This window comes from Corvus kubaryi, unplaced genomic scaffold, assembly GCF_017639235.1.
Source record: "Corvus kubaryi isolate FWS band 111438036 unplaced genomic scaffold, C.kubaryi_AGA036_p1.0 37385, whole genome shotgun sequence".
NCBI classification, from domain to species: Eukaryota; Metazoa; Chordata; class Aves; order Passeriformes; family Corvidae; genus Corvus; species Corvus kubaryi.
The window spans coordinates 25,576,474-25,597,319 of record NW_024581127.1 but is presented as its reverse complement, the minus strand read 5'-3'; the positions used below and the strand labels follow the sequence as shown (position 1 = coordinate 25,597,319).

The 20,846-nt window shown below is 44.1% G+C and overlaps 1 long non-coding RNA gene across 1 annotated transcript; it reads left to right on the top strand.

Moving 5' to 3' along the window:
• The first annotated feature begins 652 nt into the window (after positions 1-652).
• LOC121668496 lies at positions 653-16,236 on the top strand. Its single transcript, XR_006017402.1, has 3 exons — positions 653-1,425; positions 15,039-15,116; positions 15,243-16,236. It is a non-coding gene; the product is annotated as an uncharacterized LOC121668496 (long non-coding RNA).
• Positions 16,237-20,846: the final 4,610 nt, after the last annotated feature.

Below are 20,846 nucleotides of genomic sequence, written 5' to 3'. Positions count from 1 at the left end.
AGGGTTGTCTTTTTACATTGTCACTGGGAGAAGAGAGAAAGGTGGGGAGAGGAGAAGAGTTCTGAAGGTGTGGTATGATTTATTTTCTTCTTTTAGGTCTCTTAATAAACTTCTTTATAGTCTTTCAAGATTGGTGCCTGCTTTGCAGTTCTCCTAATTCTTATCTCACAGAAGGTAAACAGTAATGAGTATTTTGGACCAAACCACTACATCACCAGGTGTCCTGTGGTGGCAGAGGGAAGCCAGATGTTTCCTGCAGGAGTAGCAAGTACCAGCTACTTTCAACAACCCAAATGCCTGTCAAGTGTTCTGATACGCTGTGCTAGAAGCCAGAAGGAGCAGTGCACTGGAAAATGAATAGAGCAATGAGTTTCTGATGGGGCAGTCAACAAGTGTTATGGGCATCATTTTATCCTAGTGTAAGAGAGAAATTTTTTACAGTGAGAACAATCAATCACTGAAACAACCTCCTCAGGGATGTGGCAAAGTCCCCATCACTGGAGGTTTTCAAGGTGTGATAGGATATGGTGCTATGTGTCTTGGTTTTGGAGACAAAACTTCAGGAGGAAACACTCCAGAATGAGTGTCTCCTCCAAAGGGAAAAGGGCTTCCCCTTTCCCTCCACCAATAAGACAAGTGAAAGTGGAAAAAAACAAACTGTTTATTAACACACAAACAAAACAGGGTAGAACAGGATTAAAAAACCCCTCAAAATACAACGAATTCCCACAAAGGGAACAGACACGCAGGCTTGGACCAGCTGGGGCCACCCCTGCAGGCTCCGCAGACTGGCGGGGAGGGAAGGGAGGCCGTAAGGCAAGGGGAGGGAAGAGGAAAAAGAACAAGAAAAAAACCAACAGAACCTTTTCCCAGCTAGCTGGAACACACAGGAAACCCAGAAAAGCAGCACAGTGCTCCCAGCGCTCCCTCCCGAGCCCCACCGAGCTCCCCAAGCCCCCGAGCCGCTGGGCTGAGCCGCTGAACCGCCCCGCACTCGGGTCCTGCGGCTCCGGCCCTGCCCCCGGGTCCATCCTAAAGGCACAGCGTCCTTGGGCATTGAGCGGATGGTTAAGGAATGAAGGGACTTCATAACATCACCGCAGGACACTAGCTAATTTCATCCAGGCTCCCCTTTCCACAGAAGGTTGCCTCAGGTGACCTTTCAAGGTTCCCTTCCTGACCCGGTCTATGATTCTAAAAGTGGAAGCCCTAGTGACATGGGCCTGGATGTGGGTATGTAAGAGCCATCAATTTGTTCTTGGGATCCAACTGTGTGTTATACTGATCAAACTTATCTGAGGAATTTGCACTAAACTTTCTTAGGGCACAGTTGCTGCTGAAGGATGCCAGGAAGAGACATTCTGCTTCAACATTTGATTGCCCATACCAGAATGTGCCAGAGCAACTCTACTTGGGCAGGACAAGGTGAGTCAAGAGTAAATACATTGCTGTTGTTCCTGTGCAGGAGTAATTTCTACCTCATTTGATAGAAAGCCAAGCAGCACAAATCTTACCTGCTTCCATCATTTTCCACACTTCAATTTTGCACTCTTGAAATTCAAATTTCCTTTGGTTGCTTCACAATACCAGGTTAACACAACATTAATGAAATCAGAAGCATTTTTTTCCTCTGAAGCCTCATGCATTGATTAGTTGGGAGGTGGCAGAAGAAGAAACAAATGTTTGTATATCCCATTCCAAGCAGCTAAAGCAGTGTGCAGGTTGCTGATTTTCATTCCAAACACATCCTAGTGATGCGTTCCACACTGGGGATAGCACAGCGTGAAGGAGAGGTGTTCAGGATAAAGATCAGCAGTGCTATTCCTCAGTCTTGTATTTGTGAGCTAGTGAGACTACAGAGTCATCACTACAAAACTCCACTTATTGCACCAGTGTCACTGAACATGTGTTGCTTCAATCTACATAGGGAACTGGAAAACATCAGGAGAGGCTTTAACCAGTCCCAGGATTGTTGTGATTCTCCTTGCTGAGCCCTTCCTCACTGGGTCTCACAGCAGCCACTCTAAGTACAGATTGTCTGCAGCATCAAGGCACTGCAAGGAAAGGGCCAGGGCAAGCTTGGGAACTCACTGGAGACCTGAAAAGTAGAGTGATTTCCTGAGCTCACCCAGACCAAGAGATGCTTCTGAGCACACCCAGGCCCAGGAGTATCCTCATTCCCATAAACACTTGTACAAGATTTAACCAACACTTCACCTGATGTCAGAGTTTCATCCCTCATGGTTTTCCACCATTATGGCTCCTTTCTTCCCTGGCTTTATATTTTCCATTCCTTGTAATGTACTTAGCTCCTTTTGATAGCCCACTATCTTTCTTCTAATTTATAAATATTTTGATAACAAAACCAAACCTGGAACACAAGCTAGGATGCAGATATTTTCCTTTTGTTAATAAAGATCCAGACAATCCCAAACCATTTTGGGGCTGACTCATTTGCTACCCTTGCAGCATTTGATGGACTGCCAAGCATCCATAGCATCCAACTTCTAATTGTTGAGTTTGTAAGCATGTTTAATATGGAAAATCTGCCAGCTCCAGACTGCTAACAGACTTCAACATGGGCCATAGTTTGGAAACTGCTGCAATGCAAAATAAGAGCAGTAACTGTGTGACACTGTTTGGCAGATGGTGACACTGTCATTCAGTTGTGGCAGAAATGGAGCCTGCCATATATTCATCCATACCGTCCTGTTGCAGGTTGACCGTGACAGGGAAAGAAGTGGATTTGCCTGTGCAGCTGATGTAGAAGTGCTTCTTCTCTGTGTATACTGGGACTGTATAGTTACCTCCAATGAACCCAAACAGTATGTCCTAGTGACCCCGGCACTGTGTTCCACCAAGAAAGCTGGAGATACCTGCTTTGAAAGCAGGGAAAGTTTTCCCAAGACAGACCCATGTCTCTTTATCCCGCTGAAACCTGCTGCAACTCTAGGAGCAGACTGGGCAAGGATGATCACTTTCCCCCAAAATGGAAGGATTTGATCTAATCTAGGGGAGGGGAAAACATGTCCGCCATTCCTTGATCAGGCTTTGTGGGTGACCTTCAACAGCTGTTTTCAGCTCTGTGCCTCAAGTGCCGACTTCTAGAAAGAGGTAATGGCACCGACCCACTTGTCCCACGTGGGTCAGAAATATCCAGACAGGCTGGGTAAGCACCAACAGTGCTTGTGGGTGGGAAAGTTGCCAATCACTGGTTTCTGGTGGCTTCCATTCAGTAGCAGGGGAACAGCTCTTGTGTGATGGAGAATTGAGACTCTGTCTAATGGAGAATAATGGCAACTTCTGAAAGTTTTGTTCAAAATCAGGCTGAGAGCAAATGATCTGGTTTATGATTACTCATATGGGCTTGGTTAAGAGATGAGGAGAGCTGTGGCTTCCTCTCCTCCTGTACAGAGCAATGACAAAGCATCAAATGACTGTGAGAAGTGTCAGTGCAGGCTGGAAGTAATGAGCTGCATCAGCAGGATGCAATTGGAAGGGGCAGGGGCCAAGAAACCTTTGCAAGGTGAGCGGATGAGTAGCAGTAGTCTCCATATAGATGTTGCTGTTTTTCTCACAAAAATGCCTAAGATGCTTAAGAGGTTAATCAGAAATTTGTGAAGGGATGCCTGGCAGCTGGCCAGTGCTTTATGAAAGACAGCAGCTTCCTTAAAATAAATGAGGCTGTTAACTAATCATTGGGTTCTTGGCATATAGTTATCAACATGCATAGGCAAATGAGCAAATGAATAATTTTATTAGCTTATTCACAGTGGTTTATACTCAATGAATGCTAATTTGTCAGTAAAAATGTGAGGTTAATTCTGGCATATCTAATTATAACATAAATAGGTTTTACTTCTCACTATTGAGATACTCAGTTAAAATCTAAAGTGAATAAAATGACTGTGAAAGCCTCCAGTACCCTGCAGAGTCTGCAGGCCTCATACTTGAGGTGGAGGGCACTGTTTTATGCCCCACCTGCCCTGCAGAGGCAAGCAGAGACAGGTATGGGGTGGGAGGTGAGCTGGCAGCTCTCAGGAATGACATTTCCTCCCTGGTTTGCATCAGGGATTTGGTGCCGATGCAGCTCTGTGTGTGCAGCCAAGCTGTGCTGGCACTGTATGAAAACACGCCAAAGTAGAGGTGCAGCTGCAGAGCTCATAGTGTGAGTAAGTGGGATATGAGGAAGAGGAGGAATGGAAAGTTGCTGATATTTCCAGGCTACAAATGAGATATGAAGAGGGATAAAATTGTTTTGCTTAAGTCATGCAAGGCAGTACTACTGGAGCACTCAGCTTCTGCCTCCTGCACCCCAGCCCAGCATCCCACATGGGTCCTGCCTCTCAGCTTCCCCTGGCTCAGTCCTATGGCAGGGGAAGTCCTCTTTCCTCTTTTTTTCCTTTTTTATATGGCCATATTTTTATATGGGCATATTTTCCCATATTATGGCATCCAAAATAGTTGTGTGTTATTTTTTTTTCTCTTTCCCTGTGGTTACTCATGAATAAAGAGCTGCAGAAAAGTAATTACAGTAAATAAATGCTGATTACAGTGTCAGACTGAAGCGGTGAATTGTGAGGGTGACAGTTAACTCTCTGATTCATCTGCATTATTTTTGGTTTGTGAATATTTTAAAAAATCCATAGCTCATCAGTAGGAATCTGTGAGTCAGGACCCAAGGCTTTTCCACAGAACATGATACAGTGAAGAGGTTACAGGCAGAGATCAATGAGTGAAACTCAGGGGACTTGTGTAGTCCCATGGAGAACCTGGGAGGCTACTGCTGGATGGGGAGGTCCGTGCCACCGGTGTGCAGTGCTGCAAACCTACAGCCTGTTATTAGAAATAAGTCTGCAGTTGGAGTTCAAGAATTTTTTAACAATATGTAACTTCTCCTTTGGGGTCACGTGAAAGACAATATGAGCATAAGCACATAGGAGCTGTCCTTGAGGAACAGCCTGCTTGAGAAACTTAGTTTGTAGATGCTTTTACCGAAATCCCCCTCTGCCTTCCCCATACAAATCAGGATTTCAGCCTTCCTGTATTGACTTCAGCTGCTAAACGTGTGTTAGTCTTACAAGAGCACCATGAAGAGTTTAGCAAATATCACAAATTAAATGCTCAGTTTTATGCCAAAAATTAATATCTCCATAAATGAAGAAATGATCCCAGATTGACTGGAAATAAATAAAACCAGCAAATAGTAAACCAGCAAATAGTGTCCAACAGCAAATAGTAGAACAAAAACATATCTTGTCAGCTTTGTGCAGCAGCCAAGATATTCTTGAAAAAAAGAAGAGTAGAAAACAATAGATGATTATACTGTTTATTCTTTTACCATAACAGGTGCACATGAGGAAGGGGTACAAAGAAAATGCTTTTTACAAACCCACTACCTGCAGCATCTAATCAACCAATGTTGTTAAGAAAAAGAATGGACTTGAATGTTTGAAAGGCAGCAAATGTCTGAGTGTGAAAAGGACAGAGATAGCTGGCCTGTTTTCAGAATCTCTGAGGCAACAGTGATTTTAGAATTGGATATTTCTTTTGATTTGTAACTGTTCTGTCTCAGATGAGTCATATCATGGTTATCCATTCTCTTTGCTGTGTTTTATGGTGGTAGCATGTTCCTTAACTCTGAGACTCAGATTTACTGAATGTTCTACAAGTAATGCCTCCTAAATCTGGAAGAGGATGAGCAAAACCTGTCCAGTAGAGATTGGAAAAATAATTGAATTTTACCAAGTTGAAACGAGCTTTTCTGGAGCAGAACTTTGGCCTGTATTGAGCTAACTCTGATTTCTTTGAACTCAATAGGAATACAAAGCCTGTGTAGGGCACTTTTAAGAGTCTCAATGAGTTTATTTTCATAGTATCCTGAGAATACTGCTGTAGTCAGATGCCTCTGGCCTGAATTCATGTTTTCTCAAATGCTTTTATGTGGCTCAAGGTAAGGTGTCTGACATTGTCTGTTGAAGAGGAAGTGTGAGTTGGCAGATGCTGTTTCTTTGCAGACTGTGGTGCCAGAGGCCTTGGGGTGGGGAACAGCTCACCCTAGCAGAGAGCAAGGGAAAAAGCTGCCATCAGCAGAAAGCTTTAAGCAACAAAAGTATTTCAGAGTTGTTAGATGTCCTGTGGCATTCACCCAGCCATTAATCAGTACCACAGAAATGCACACACCTACTTACGTGCTTGTTGGCAAAGCTGAATTTGCTTAATATGATTCAGCCTCTTCTTAGGGCATAGAAATCACTTTGCAACTTAGTTCTATAAATACTGTACTCATACAGAAACTGTCCCCATGTTTTACTGCCTACACCTCACTCACATGTATAGCTCTATCCTCTACCTTCTGCTCCCTATAAACAGTTCCATAGGATCCCAAAAGGTAGATTCAACACATCACTGGAAACCCTCTCACTGACTGCAGTGTGTTTTGATGTGGGTTGTAGGTGAGTGATAGAGAAGATACAAAGTCAGGTTGTTAGAAAAAAACCCCAGGATTTCTTGTTGTATCTTTGCTACTGTGCAGTTGTATGGGATTTGTTTCAAGTCAGCAATGAAAACACCAGTTTTCAGAACAGTTTCAGGGAAGAGTGATCTTCCACAGCTGACCTGTTACTTCTTGTTTCAGAACAGTAAAGTAACCAGATTCCGCAAAGGACACTTGCATATAAATGCTAATTTACCACAGGTCTGCTAGGGATCTCTCAAAAATGAAATACAAGCAGTGTCTGCCTCTACTGAGAGGGGAAAGATATGTCTGATATTTGCAGTAAATCAATAATCTTCTTTCTGTCTCTCTATACTTTTGTTTATTCAACTGTAAAACAGAATTTAAAAATTCTTGCCCAGCGAGCCTATTTTAAACACTAATATCTGCAGAAATGTGTTCTGAACTCTGAACAGGAAGTATTTCTTATGCTAAGTGAAGAGGAACACTAAATTTCAACTTCAGGTTTCATTTTTTTCATCAATTCACCACAGCAGCAAAATTTGACAGTCTTACATAAACAAATTTTCTTTTTGGATTTAAATAATGAAAATAATGGCTAAAGGAACCAATAAACAATTACTACACTGTTTCCTTGCACTATATAGAAAATTTTGAGTAAAATTGTGATGGAATAAATTTCTTTGCTAATGGCAAGGTATTAATAAGGAATACACATTTTTAATGAGGAACTCAGTGGAGGTGATAGGCATGGTGTTCCTCTGTGCAGAGCACCAGGGCTGCCATGGCTGATGTTGGCTTCAGAGCTGGCTGCTGTGTGTTGTGCTGATGTGCCACCTGTAATTTTGTGTATATTGTGATTACTGCATGTCTGTATCTGAGCAAGTTTTCTAGACCCACTTTACAGTCCATGGGGGAAAACTGACAGTCTCAGAATTTTCTTCATGTCATTCTATAGTTTTAGAATTAAACTACATTTAGAAATACTTAGAACGAAACATATTTAGAATATGTTGTTTGGACAAAGGTGCCTGTTTCCTTCCATTTAACATAAAGACAGTCCATGCTAACCAGCTAAGAAAGAGAGATAGAACACTCAGTGAAGTGAGTCTCCTGTTGTGCTGATTTTGGCTGGGATGGAGTTAATTTTCTCCACAGCAGCTGTATCAGGCTGTGTTTTGGATTTGTGCTGGAAACAGTTGATGAAGCACTGATGTTTCCATTATTCCTGAGCACTGCTGACACAGAGTCAAGGCCTTTTCTGCTCCTCACCCCACCAGTGAGGTGGCTGGGGGTGCACAAAGAGTTGGGAGGGGACACAGCCAGAACAGCTGACCTTAGCACTGGTGGCCCCTTTCTGCCATTCAGCTCCAGACAGGGCATGGGCTCCTGGGCCTGGTGCCACATATGGAGGCCAATATGGATTTGGTAAACTGAGATGAAAGAAAATTGTATACTAAAGGCTTGCCCTCCATTCTCACCATGGATTCATGGATGGGGGATTCAGTAGTTAGCAAAGACAGAAAGTTGTGAAGTCCACTGCCAATAAGTTATTCAGAAAGGGCATATGCTTCCTTGAAACATACATTTTAAAATACTACCTGGAATAGTTTACTTTTTTCCCAATCATTTACCTACAAGATAAATATTCATGATGATTTCATTGCATGTCATTGATAATGTCACTTGCTGATGTGGGCTACATTATCAGTCTTGGGAAACTTATTTTCCATTAGGAAGAGTAAATAGATCAAATCATGATTAGGTTAAAAATGTTGCTGGTTTAAGGCCTTTCTTGTCAGTTTAATGTCATTCCTTTGAGACCTTTGCAAATCAGAATATTGATACCATGATCTGAATAGTCAGAATATTTTTTCTGACTGGCATGTACACTTTTGCTCTTCTGACATCTCTTATTCTCTTGATTCTCTACATTAATTAATCCTGTCTGTCAAAAACTCCCCACAAATCTCTTGGTGTGGTCTATGTCCAAAGCCATGTATTTCCTTGTAATGTTGGGGCAGTTATGATGGTGAGAGCTCAGACAGGCGGCTGCACTCTGCTCCTTCCGGCTGTCTCGGGAATCTTGAGGAGGACTCTTCAGTGGCGTGTGTTGCCTCTGCAGATCTCAGCCTTCAAACGAAAGTTTACAACATGCTGAGGAGTATTTCTAACAGCTGTAACTTTTGTTCTCTGACACCCAACAGATGTCAGCACATTTTAATGCTTTGCTGTCAAAGAACTATCGATCTCACTATGGCATGCTTAGAAATGTGCTTTCTTTATCCAGTGTAAAGAAACCGGTTCTTTAATGCAGTTTCCCATATTCAAATGCATTCTTTTAAATTCTGTCCATTTTACCAAGTAGTCCAGATCACTTTGCAAAGTAAGACATTCTCTTGCTTGCTTGCTAGTTGCCTGATCTTGTTATCTGCTGCATATTTTACCAGCAAAACGCGTGTGTCGCAGTCAAAGCATTTATTTAATGCTGGCTCAGAGTCTGATCTGCAGGAGCCTGCAACAAACAAGTCCCCTTTGGCACTGTTGATGCCTGGGCACACTTGAAGACCTATATGTGACCCAGCCTTGAATGTATCTAATCATTCATAATCACAGAATCATAGAACGTGCTGAGTTGGAAGGGACTCACCAGGATCGTCGAGTCCAACTCCAGGCCCTGCGCAGGACACCCCAAGAATCACACCATGTGCCTCCAAGCATTGTCCCAACGCTTCTTGAACCCAGACAGGCTTGGTGCTGTGACCACTTCCCTTTGGCAAGCCAAAGCCCAGAGTGGGCTCCACATGAGGCACAGGGTGTACACCTCTGTCAGGCAGGTTGATTGATGAACACACTTGTTGTGGTTTAACCCCAGCCAGCAACTCAGCCCCACACAGCTGCTCACTCACTCTCCCAGTGAGGTGAGGGAGAGACCAAGAGCAATAAAAATGAGAAAACTTGTGGGTTCAGGTAAGGACAGTTTAACAGGTAAAGCAAAATCCGCATGCTCAAGCAAAGCAAACCAAGGAATTCATTCGCCACATCCTATGGGCAGTCAGGTGTTCAGCCATCCCCTGCAAAGCAGGGCTCCATCACGCGTAACTGTGACTTGAGAAGACAAATGCCATCTCTCCAAACATCCCCCCACCTTCTTCCTTCTTCATCAGCTTTATGAGCTGAGCACGATGTCATATGGTGTGGGATGTCCCTTGGGTCAGTTGGGGTCAGCTGTCCTTGGTGTGTCCCCTTCCAGCTCCTTGTGTACCCTTGGCCTCCTCGCTGGTGGGGTGAGGAGCAGAAAAGGCCTTGACCCTTTCTCAGCACTGCTCAGGAGTAACAAAACATCCCTGTATTACCACACTGTTTCCAGCACAAATCCAAAACACAGCCCCATACAGCTACTATGAAGAAAATTAACACTATATCAGCCCAAACCAGCACAATATTGCATAACACTCAAGTGGCTTAGGAATATCTAAGAATATATACAGTGTATAGATCTGTAATCTTGTTGGGAAAATGCCCAAGCCTTCCTTTTTCACAAGCCTTTGCTGAATTACAGAGTCAGATCTGCTGATCTAGACCCTAAATTAAATGGTTGTTTTACTGATCTGAGATAACCTTCCTACAATGTACAATACCTGGGGTCATCATGTTCTTTGGGCGCTTCAGCAGCGTTTCAGCCCCATGGTGCTTCCCCTAGTTTCCTTAGAGATGTTGAAACATCTCTGCTTCCTCCCTCCAGGGGTCTTGTCTGCAAATTTTAGCATGTGGCACCTCACCTCCTCTTCTGTTCTTCCTGTGGGTTGAACACCATGGTCACCAACATCATATGAATTAAATATATCCCTCTGCTTCAGTCCCAGTTTGGCACGGGCAAGACAAAGCCCAGAGTGGGCTCCACACGAGGCACAGGGTGTCTGCTCAAGCACCAGTAGTGCCTGGACTGCAGCTCCCAGCCCAGACAGGCAGGAAGCCTTGCCCTCCCACAGCTTCTGTTGGGACAGTGTGCAGGAGTGGCACAGTACAGTCTGTACCTACTTGGTAGAAAACAGTACTAACGTGTACTATATATTTCACAGTGCCTTGGGAGCTGAAAAGCTAAACACTTACACAACAAGCTTGGCAACTGTCTGTCTAAACCTACACATCTAAACCTGATGAGAGCTGAAGATTTTCATATTAAAATATTGCCAAAATCAACGTGTTTTAGTGCAAAAACTTGCAGTATGGCTGTACGTAGGATTTTCTCTCTGGCTAAATGACTCTGTAGGCACAGCCCAAAGCAGCTCATGGTAAGGACACGGTTGGCCCTTTTGGCTGCCAGCTCATGCTCTTGGCTCAGTTCAGCTTCCATCAGCCCAAATGAATTTTAGAACTCATGGCTGTCTAAGTGGGCAGGTTAGTCAGAAAAGCTGTCTGAGTCAGCTGGTGTTTCTAGGATCACTCCTGGTGTCAGTGTGGGATAAGCACAAGGAAAGTGGTGGCTCCTCTGCCACAGAGTGCCACATGTGAGCCATCAGCAGAGCCAGGACATTGTCCCCGGCAGTGACAGGAGCTGGTGCCACACAGGCAGGGCAGCAAACACTGACTGGTGCAGGCTGGTGCTTAGGCTGGCTCTGGCATTTGTGCAACACATGGACTGAGAACTGAGACCTTCTCATTTCAAGGCTGTTTCATACAGGTTTCATGGAAAAGTTGCTGTATGAAGTGCTCAGTCATCTGGCACTGCTACAGATCAGACTTGAGTTATGATCTGAAATCGAAGGCAACAAGATCACAGGGGATGGTATTCAAGATTTTCCTTTATTGCTTCTGTCTCTTGTCTCTCTCAGGGAATCACATAGGAAAAGGTAAAAAAGCATGAATTTTGCAAGGTGCCTCTTTGGAAATGTTTTGGCAATATTTTGATATACTTGCAAACTAAGTTATAGTGAGGTTTTGTCCATTCATTTCTCCTAGATAAATATCTCAGAAATCGGAGGCACTTTTCAGATTCAGCAGTACCAAGGGAGACAGCAAAGATGATGGGTCAGATTTGGGTCTGCTTTTTAGTGCAGGTCTACTTGTTTTCCTGGTACAGAAGAGGGACTTCAGCTAACAGCCATGACTTCAGAGAAATCAGGGCAAATATTTCAGGGGAGGTTCCAAGATGCTGCCTACTTGGTACCTAACCTAGAAAACATCCTTTTAAGCAAAAAGATTAAACTCAGAAAAGGAATTTTTGTAGTCTGAGCTGTACCACAGGCTGCTGCCTGTACCTGAGCACAGAGTCTAACTCCCTGCATGTTAACCTTCTCTGTGCTTTGGAAAATAGAAATGTGCCACTGGAAAATTTCTCCTGGAAAAGGAGATGATGGGTGTCCTGTGCTGCCATAAAGTTTCTGCATACTGGAATGAGTTTCCTTTAATATGACTACATATTTGAAGTGTGAAGGACACCAATAACTCTCTCTAATTTGATGGGAGTTGTAAGCACTCAGTCCATTAAATATGGAGAATGGTGTGTAGAGGTGGGTAAACACACATCATCTCATAAATACAAGAGAAAGCTGCAGTGCTTTTTCCTCCTAGTCTGACACACACATCAAATCCTATACACATATTTTTCAGCAGCATTTCACTTTTTATCAGGCAACCACATTACCGGAAAATTAAAATTAGCCATAGAGAGACAGATCCTGCAAATTCTTTGGAGTGGAGGGAGAGAAAATGGACAGAGTTTTATCAGGAAATTAAAATCAGGCTGGCTTTATTGCTTCATCAGGTGTTATTTATTGCAATGGGCTTGTTTTAACTCCAGCACTCATTTAAAGAAAAGCCTCAAACCAGCCATCTGATCTGAATGAACAAACTGACTTCCCAATGCAAAGCCATTCACAGAGTGTGCAGCAGTTTGCTCAGTAGCTCAGTTTGTGCCACAGAATGAATGGGAAGGTTTTGCCAAGCAGTTTACTAGTCTTTTGCCTTTATTACAAGCAGAGGTACTGACAAGAATGAAGCTGTATCCATGAATCTCCATCCTGCTCCTTCTTTCCTGAGGTGGCTGTGGAGACACTGTCCCCAGGATGTTGCTCTGTGTGTGTGTGCAACTGCAAGAGGACCAAGACTGTACCAGTTTGTGCCTGTCTACTGGCCCCATTTTCTTCACTTTCCAGCTGAGCACTGAGCCTTGTTGATTCTCCCCACTTTTCCTTTGGTAAAACATGTGGGATAGCCCTAAATACAAAACCTGAACCCAATTTTTTACCAAGCTTGAAAGCAGTTCACCCATAAAATTATTGCTTCTACAGTCAGGTTTGATTATTATTAATCAGCTGCTAATCAAAAAATAACATGTTATATAAACAAACTGCTACCACCCCCAGCCTCAAAATTTATTTTTTGAAAGATATTTTTGCATGGAGTTAAAATACTCCTGTTGATAGATTTTCACTCTGCCTCCTCTACACTTCACAGATAACAGTGGAGTTATATTTAGTGACAGAGTCTGGTGGTAGTGAGGAAGTATTTCCTGAGGAGGCTGTTACTGGTGTGTGTTTAGGTTAGAGCTGCAGACACAATCCTGCCCCACCAGCGTGGGCAGTGAGAGTCTCAGTGGCCTGGGAATGCCATGACAGTGTGCACCTTTATTCTGCCTGCACCACTAAAGACAAACAGTGTCTGGACGACACTTGAATGGGAGAGAAGTCATCATGTTCCATGGGTGGGAGCACTGAAGTCAGGGCAAGAGGCACAAATTGTTGCTAATTCTGCCATTTTCTATAGGATCATATATAAATATTAAGCAGACAGTTAATTGATATGAGCTTTTAGGAGCAAGGGAGCTTTTACATGGTTTTACAAACTGTCTAGCAGAGTGGGAGTATCAGCTTGGCAGGGAGCTATACAAGGTGAAGTCTTTATATTATAGCACAACTGCAATGGACTAGGGAGAAAAGATGGGCAAGAACAGAGGCTCAGTGTTAATTCGGGGCTCTTGTTGCTCCAAGCCAGCATGTGGTGGAAGAAGAATGGGGGAGTGAAATCCCCCTGAGGGCAAATAAGAAAATAGAAGATGAAAGTTGGAGCGAAGCGGTGATACAAAGGTCAGACAGGTCATTTCCATGGGAGCCATAGGGGGTTGTGAAGAGACAGTTCCCATCAAACTGATACAGTCTGTTCTCACAGTACCTTGCACTTCAGCTGCCCAAAGGCACCCTGAACCCAAACTGTTTGAACAGAACAGCTCAGCCTGGTTTCTCTGTGTAAACCATGAGAAGTCCTATTCAGTGGTTCAAGCATCAGATCTGGAGTTGAGACCTGGTTGCTTCACCTCTATTTATAACACCTCCTCACCCCTGCCCTTGCCTGTGCTGTACTCCACTGAGAGGGTGAAGTCACAGCTATTGCTGAAAGAACTGGTCTAGGCTAGAGCTTAGCTAAGTGAGCAATTGGGTTTGAATTCTTCATCTATTTCCTTTATGCCTTGTGTCACTTAGGACTCATAACTCAAACATGCAGAGCAAGCAGACCAATGTTGCTGAAGCCAGAGGAGCATCATCCTGAGCGCCTGCTCAGGGCAAGGGGCTCCTCGCCGTGTGTTGTGTTGTCACCAGGAGAGGAGACAGTGCATTTGGAAAGCATTTTGACTCCTCCTAATAACGAGGTTATAAATAAGGCAGTGGAGTATCTTTCTTTTCATTTGTGCTTGATTAGGGCTGCTTCAGCTTCTAATGTACTTTGGAATGGTAGCAAAGCTTTACTATTAAACACTCCAAGTCTCCTGCTGAATCTCTGGGTGAACTGAGGACTGGAGATACTGGGGCACCACACAGGTTGCTCTGGCTCCATGATGGGAAGAAACCCCTGTAGCAACAGCCCTGGACATGTTTCCTCTCCTGCCACAGATTTTTGTGGCCCTGGCAGTTGCTTAATGCCTGTGGCTGGATGAGGATAAAGGCACACATCTGTACTTGTTCCCTGATGCTGAGCCCAGCTGCTGCGGGGTGGCCCATGTCTTCCCGGCAAACTTCAGATGGTGTAGCCTGACCACATCCAGTCTGTGTGTTGACAATGGTGTCAGCTCCACGTGCAAGCCTGAGCCATGTCTGGGGATTATCAGAGACAGTGCTTGCCAGCACTATCGTGACAATTTAACAATATGGAAAATTGAGAACCTGTGCCAGGGAATGTTTCCTTTGGGCTTTCCAGGCTGAGGCACATCTTTACATCAGCAGAGGTAAAATTGCAAAGGTGCACACACATGTATATGCATAAATTATATACAAGGCATAGTTATGAGATTAAATATAGGAAACATTTTTTAGGTGCTTGGATTTATAGCAAAGATATTTAGGCCCTAATGGTCAAAGAAATGTCAGTGGGAATTCAGTATATCTCTGTATTTGCAGATCTAGGCCACAGTCCTTGTCCCAGAGGGGTTATAGTCCCACTAGATACTTCTCTGCTATCAAGAATGAAGGACCAGCATAAATGATGATGTGCATTTTCCTTTGATCCTTCCCCTGCTTGGGATTCTCTTCCTTTGATAAGCCAGTCACTCTCACATGCTCCCCCCACTGTTCTTTTTTTTTTCCAGACCACACAGAGGAAGCTCAGAGGTACTTGCAGTGATTTGAGTGGGCTGATTAGCCTTCACCAGCCCTCAGTGCCCCAGGTATGGAGCTGAAGGCCATAAATCTCATTCAAATTGCCATCTTAATGTGGTTTCTTGAGGCTCTTTAGGCTGGGGTTTGGATGGAGCTGCTCACTGAGTTCATTCATTTTTCTTACTCTGTTGCAGATTTCACCAGCTTACTGGTCTATATTTAGGTCAGCTTCATAAAGCCTGATTTCTGTTCTAGGGCTTCATAAAGTATCAATTCTGTTCTAGTCTTCATCTGGGAAAACGGTTGGAGGGGGCTGGATGACAAATGGATGAGACTGCATGGATCTCCAAAGTGAGTGTTGGTCTGTGGCTCTTACTTAGTGCCTTATAACTATTTGCAAAGACTTGTGAATTGCAGTAAGCCGTGTGTGAGAGACAGAAATTGTTAAACATTGCTAAAATCATTGAAGGACTTTTGCCCACCATAGCAAACAGCAAAGACAGAGCTGAACATCTGTGAGCACCGAATCCCATCCCTCCCCAAATATGTCTAATAACTGGAATTTGGACTGTGACAGGAACTTGAGATAAGATAAAGGACATACTGCTGTCCAATCATCCCAGATCTAGGGAGGAGAATGAATCCACAAGCAATACTGGAAGAGAGACTGGAATGCTGATGGTTCAAACATTCAGGGGGGAAGCTGCCAATGTGCAAAGGCGCAGAGGGTGAGCACAGCCCACCTCAGACTACAGCTGGTGTTGAACGAAATAACAAAAGAGGCAAACCTTGTGGGGCGAGAATTGTCTCCTTGTCCTTACTCCAGTGAACTCAGATGTGTTAACTCTCCTGCTGGGGAAGTACCAGAACACTCAGAAGTAGCCTGGAGGTGTTCATCTCTGCTGATGGGCCACCATGGGCTGTAATGGACTCAACTGCACTGATGCAAGAGGCAGCTGTGTCTTCTTAGAAGGTGTCAAAGACTTCCAATCCACAACATTACATCATCCAGTTGAAACTCCCCGCCCCAGGGGAGGTATCTGGGCATTCCTGCTTGAGCCTGAGTGAACAGAAATCAGAGTTTGTGTTCTGGGGGTTTTTTCACCATCTGATTGGTCCAGTCTGTAACTCCTGCTTTGACTAAGGCTGTGACCATCACTTTGACCAATAAATGTCAAAATTGCAACAGCTGTGCCTCTTCACAAGGCCTATGTGTGGTGAGATTTTTCTATTCTTTTACTTTTCTTTCTTACACATTTTCTTAAGTGATATTTTTATGCTTTTATATTGTCATATTACTGTAGATAACAGCAACCAAAATGGCTACACGCCTGTTTCCTGTGCAACCAAATTGTTCTACATTAAACCCTACATATGTATAACTACAAAAAAATCCAATAAACCGATCATTCAGTGTTGTTTCACTCTAATCCACCCCAAATGAGTGGAATACTGAGGTGTATTGATAGTATGGGCTAAAAGTGTTTAAAATGGGGTGAGTGATCCAAGGCTGGCTGTAGGGGGTGAACTCTCCTTTAAAGGTGGCACAGTGGGGGCTTGGCTGCTGGTGGGGAAGAGCAGAAAGGGAAGAAAAGCAGATAGAGTTTAATGGCAAATGGTTTTCTGCTTTGTTAATCATGAAACAAGGATTTAAAAAGGAAGTCTGGGTAGCTGTGAGGTCAGACCTGGCAGCAGTATGCACAACCTCTGCCATAAGAGTGACAAGGAGGAAGCTGGAGTTGGGTGAAGAAGGAGAAAAGGAAGGCAAAGCAGGCAAAGAAGAAAAGAGGTGTGAAGGCTGAGTGGGAGAAAGGGAGAACAATTAAATGATCATAAAGCCTGATCTACATTTGTACAAGATGTATGGTTTTTACAGATTCTCAGAAGAGAGAAAAGTCTGCTCAGAAACAGCTTTATCTGTCACTTTGCAAAGCAAATCTCTTTTTTCACACTAGTAGGGAAAAGCCATAAAACAGCACTTTGCAGAAGTGAACTGAGTTCCCATGATCAGCTAGACTCTAAACCCGTCCTCACCAGGCTCTTTTTCTGTACTAGGGACCTCATTCATGTCAGTTTTTGAATCAAGCAGTCGAAGTGTAGCCCTTCAAAGAATTGGAAGGGATGAAAAATTAGAGGTCAGAACAATCTTATTATAAATGAGGAAGGAGACTTACCTTTTCTCTGGATCCATAATCTGATTTTTCCATTGTAGCTTTTCTCCATACATTAAATGTCCAAGAAAAAGAATTTAGTTTAATGGTTAGATAATAATTTTCCAGATGGTTTCTATTAAATTTGAAAATTACAAATATCTCAGTTAAATTTTAAAAAAACATGCTGTTCCTAATAAATTTCAGCAGACATCTGCCAATGAGGCAAATCTTATGTAAGGCAAGTGCTTGAGTTGCAGGAATATTGAAAAATAGAGGGAAAGTCTACATGTGCATCACTATGCACACACATAAATAGCAACAGATGTTAATATGTAGGCAACCATCCTTTGGGGTGTTTGCCAATTAAACCAGCTCCAAAGCTGCCTATATTCCCATCACGCTGAGAAGGGATTCAGCTTGCAGCAAAGATTTCAAAGTGTCACTTAATTGTGTAGTGTAGTCAGGGCCAGTCAGACTTCACAAAGCCCCATGGTGTGGGAAAGGTAAGTCATGAACCTGAATGGGTGAGAAGGAGATGTGAACTTTCCCCCCATGTACAACAAATTGTGGTGTGTCTGCAACTGGTATTTGGGAGGAAGCTTCATTTTTATCATGATTTAAAAATCCTAGTACAAACCCCAAGCAAGGATTACATTTCCTTTCAGCAGCACTAATTTGCCATTCTATGAGTCCCAGCAGGTGTTTTGCCATTGCAGTTTTTGTGTGTTTTAGAGTTTGTATTTTTCTGACTCCCATTTTAATTTTTTTTCTAGAGTTCCCCCTCTGCAAGGCCATTTTCTTGCTCTTGGCTCTGCTGGGATGAAAGAGAGGTCAAGTGCAGGGGCCAGCTTTCCCATGCTATGCCTGGTCCTTCCATCTGCAGCAGCCCCACTGGAGAGGGAATCCCCCTGACAGGAGCCTGGAGCTTGTGCAGGATCCCTGGGGAGTGCCTATGCTTTCCTTCCACACATTGCTACCTGCTTGTTAAATTCCCCAAGCTATAAAGCTGGCCAGGAAAACAAGCATGTTATTTGAAGCTAGAGCCCTACTCTCATTTGAGCTCCCATAGGAGCTGTGGTGATATTTTAGAAACTCAGGATGGCTGAGATGGTTTGCCTCTCTGAAATGTGAATGTTCAGGGCTTTGTTGCCTCGTTAAATAATAAAGTTACTGACTGTCAAGTGCATTGAAGACGTGGGATGAAAACTGTCTCCTCTTAAGCAATCTCTGATTTTAGTATGATGGTGGTAGGCTGCCTGCTAAGGCTCTCTTGAAACTGGTAACCCAGCTCCCTGTGAGGCCTGCTGTGACTCCAGACACGTGATGTTTTAATTTTCAGAGAGCAGCAAGCAGATCAGTCAACAGCTTGCAGATCAGAGGACAATGCTGCAGCAAGAGGGAACTGGGACTTCAGTATATTGTCTAATAAAAACAAACCCAGCTAACTTGTTTTCTATACAGAACACAGCCTGGTTCTTAATGCTTTACTTATTCTGCAGCTGCATAGCAATGTGGGGTTTGAGTTTGCTTCTGAAGAGGAGCTGAGTGCTGCAAGGTCAGGTCATGGCACATAAGCACCTGCTGTGCTAGGGGAAGGCTACAGGAATTTAGAAGCATTTGGGTCTAAGACATCTTCTACTTTGTTAGAGTACAATTTCCTTTCCAAATCTATTTCCAGAAAGCAGAAGCTGTAGGTCACTGCCCCAAAAGCTTCCTGCGGGAGGAGGGAGTAATCTAAACAGAAGGGACACTCAAACAGAGCTGGGAGGACCAAAACAGGGTACTGGTTTCTCACACAGCAAAGCTGAAAGATCCCACCTTTGGATGTCAGTCTGTGCCTTTCCCCAGGTTCCCCCTCCTTCAGGTGTCTGTTCATGCTTCATCTGTCACCCCATGGCAGATGAAAGTAAAATGTTGCTGGTAAGATTTTCTCTCCACTGTTGCTGACAAGCAAGCTGTCCATTGCTTATCTTTAACACTGTGCTAGAGATCCCTGCTCATCTGTGTGTACTGCTAAAAGTCTTGCAGCTGATATGGAAACGTCTAACGTGTCTGCATTCCCTGGACCTCGCATTACAGTGGGGACTGACATTTCCTTTAGAACTGAGGTCAAAAGCCATATAAAAATAAAAACCCTTTACCAGATGATATAAATGAACTTGCTCCATAGCTGGCCTGAACCTCCTTAGTATCCACAGCAATCAGGTCAGTAATATTTTCTAAGATAACAAGGTTCCAGAATAAAAGCTTCTCTGTTCCCAGAGCACTGTTGGAAAATAAAAGCATCCCTTTTTATCCATCCAAGATCCAGTGCTTTGTTCCTGCCCTGTGAGCAGTACTAGCATCTTCCCCACAGGTCAGTCCAGCTTTGAGATCCTGATAAGTGTTATACTACAGATTTGTTGGCACTAAGCATTGTTGGTGTTCCAGGCTCCCTTGTCTGATTTAGGTGGCAAAATCTGACCCAAGGATGTTGAGAAGTAACGCAACCGGGGGCTTGTCAGCACAAGCCCCGGCGTGCCCTCGGGCAGAGGGGACGCAGCGTTGGCCTCCACAGCGTCCTCGCTGCACGGCTCAGTGGAATCGGCGTGGGATGGGTGCGTGCGCTGGCTCCTCCTCAGAGGAAGCACATTGTCGGGCAGCCGATGATCAGGCTCGCGTTAGTCCGGAGGCAAAGAAGGCGGGAGGGGCTCCTGGTGTGAGTTCCAACAGGTTTATTTGCAGGAGGGACCAGGGACCAGCAAAACGCCCCGAGGAGACGCGGGCTAACCCCCTTTATGGGGGGGTGGAGCAAGGCAGGGAAAGAGAAAACAACCAATGGGGTACAAGCAGAGGGGAGGATACAATTTTTCAGAACAAATGGGGAAAACAGGGAGGCAGGAGTCGTAACAGGGAACCAATTAATAACTACAAAAGGGAGAACTTTCTGGAACAGGGGGAGGTAATTTAGGATTGGGAGGCACCCAGGGGGAGGTAACCTAGACCGCAGTGATCTCTTCTGGTGACTGAGATTTGATGGTTTCAGCCTGAGAGCGGGCTGAGCCACCCCAACAGAGAACATCTGGAGGAACTCAGGACAAAAGCTGGATGGAACAGCCTTGTCCCAGAAGTGGCCTGCCTGCCAAAGACTCTTCTCCCAAAACTTTCTCAGTGTACTGTTATCTATTGTCATCATTGTCACCACAGTTATTAATAATTTGAACCACTGTACTGCTTTGAGTATATGTCTATTCTAGGAAGAGGATCTCCCTGAAGTAGAGTGCACCTATGTGTAGCAAGAGATGGTCCATGCAATGGAGAGCTCACAACATAAATATGTGAGATTGGAGGCTGGGACAAAGCAGGTGGCAGATCCTCCACTCAAGGCTCCTCTCCCTGTATTAAGCTCTACCCTACTTATGAAACCCAGAAAGATCTTTGGCAACCATATGCTGTTAGTAGGAAAGCTCAATTGTTCTTAAATCCTTACAGGATGTGGCTTAGCAGGTAGGAGTGTACATCCATCTCCAGCTATTTAGGAGTTAGCCATCTCCTCTAAACTAGTTTTCCATGGTATAACTTTGAGAAAGAGATAGGAACATATTGACTGCATTCTTTGGCTACTCTCTTCAAAGTGTAATGAGTGCTTCCTTTGGGAGTGCCCAC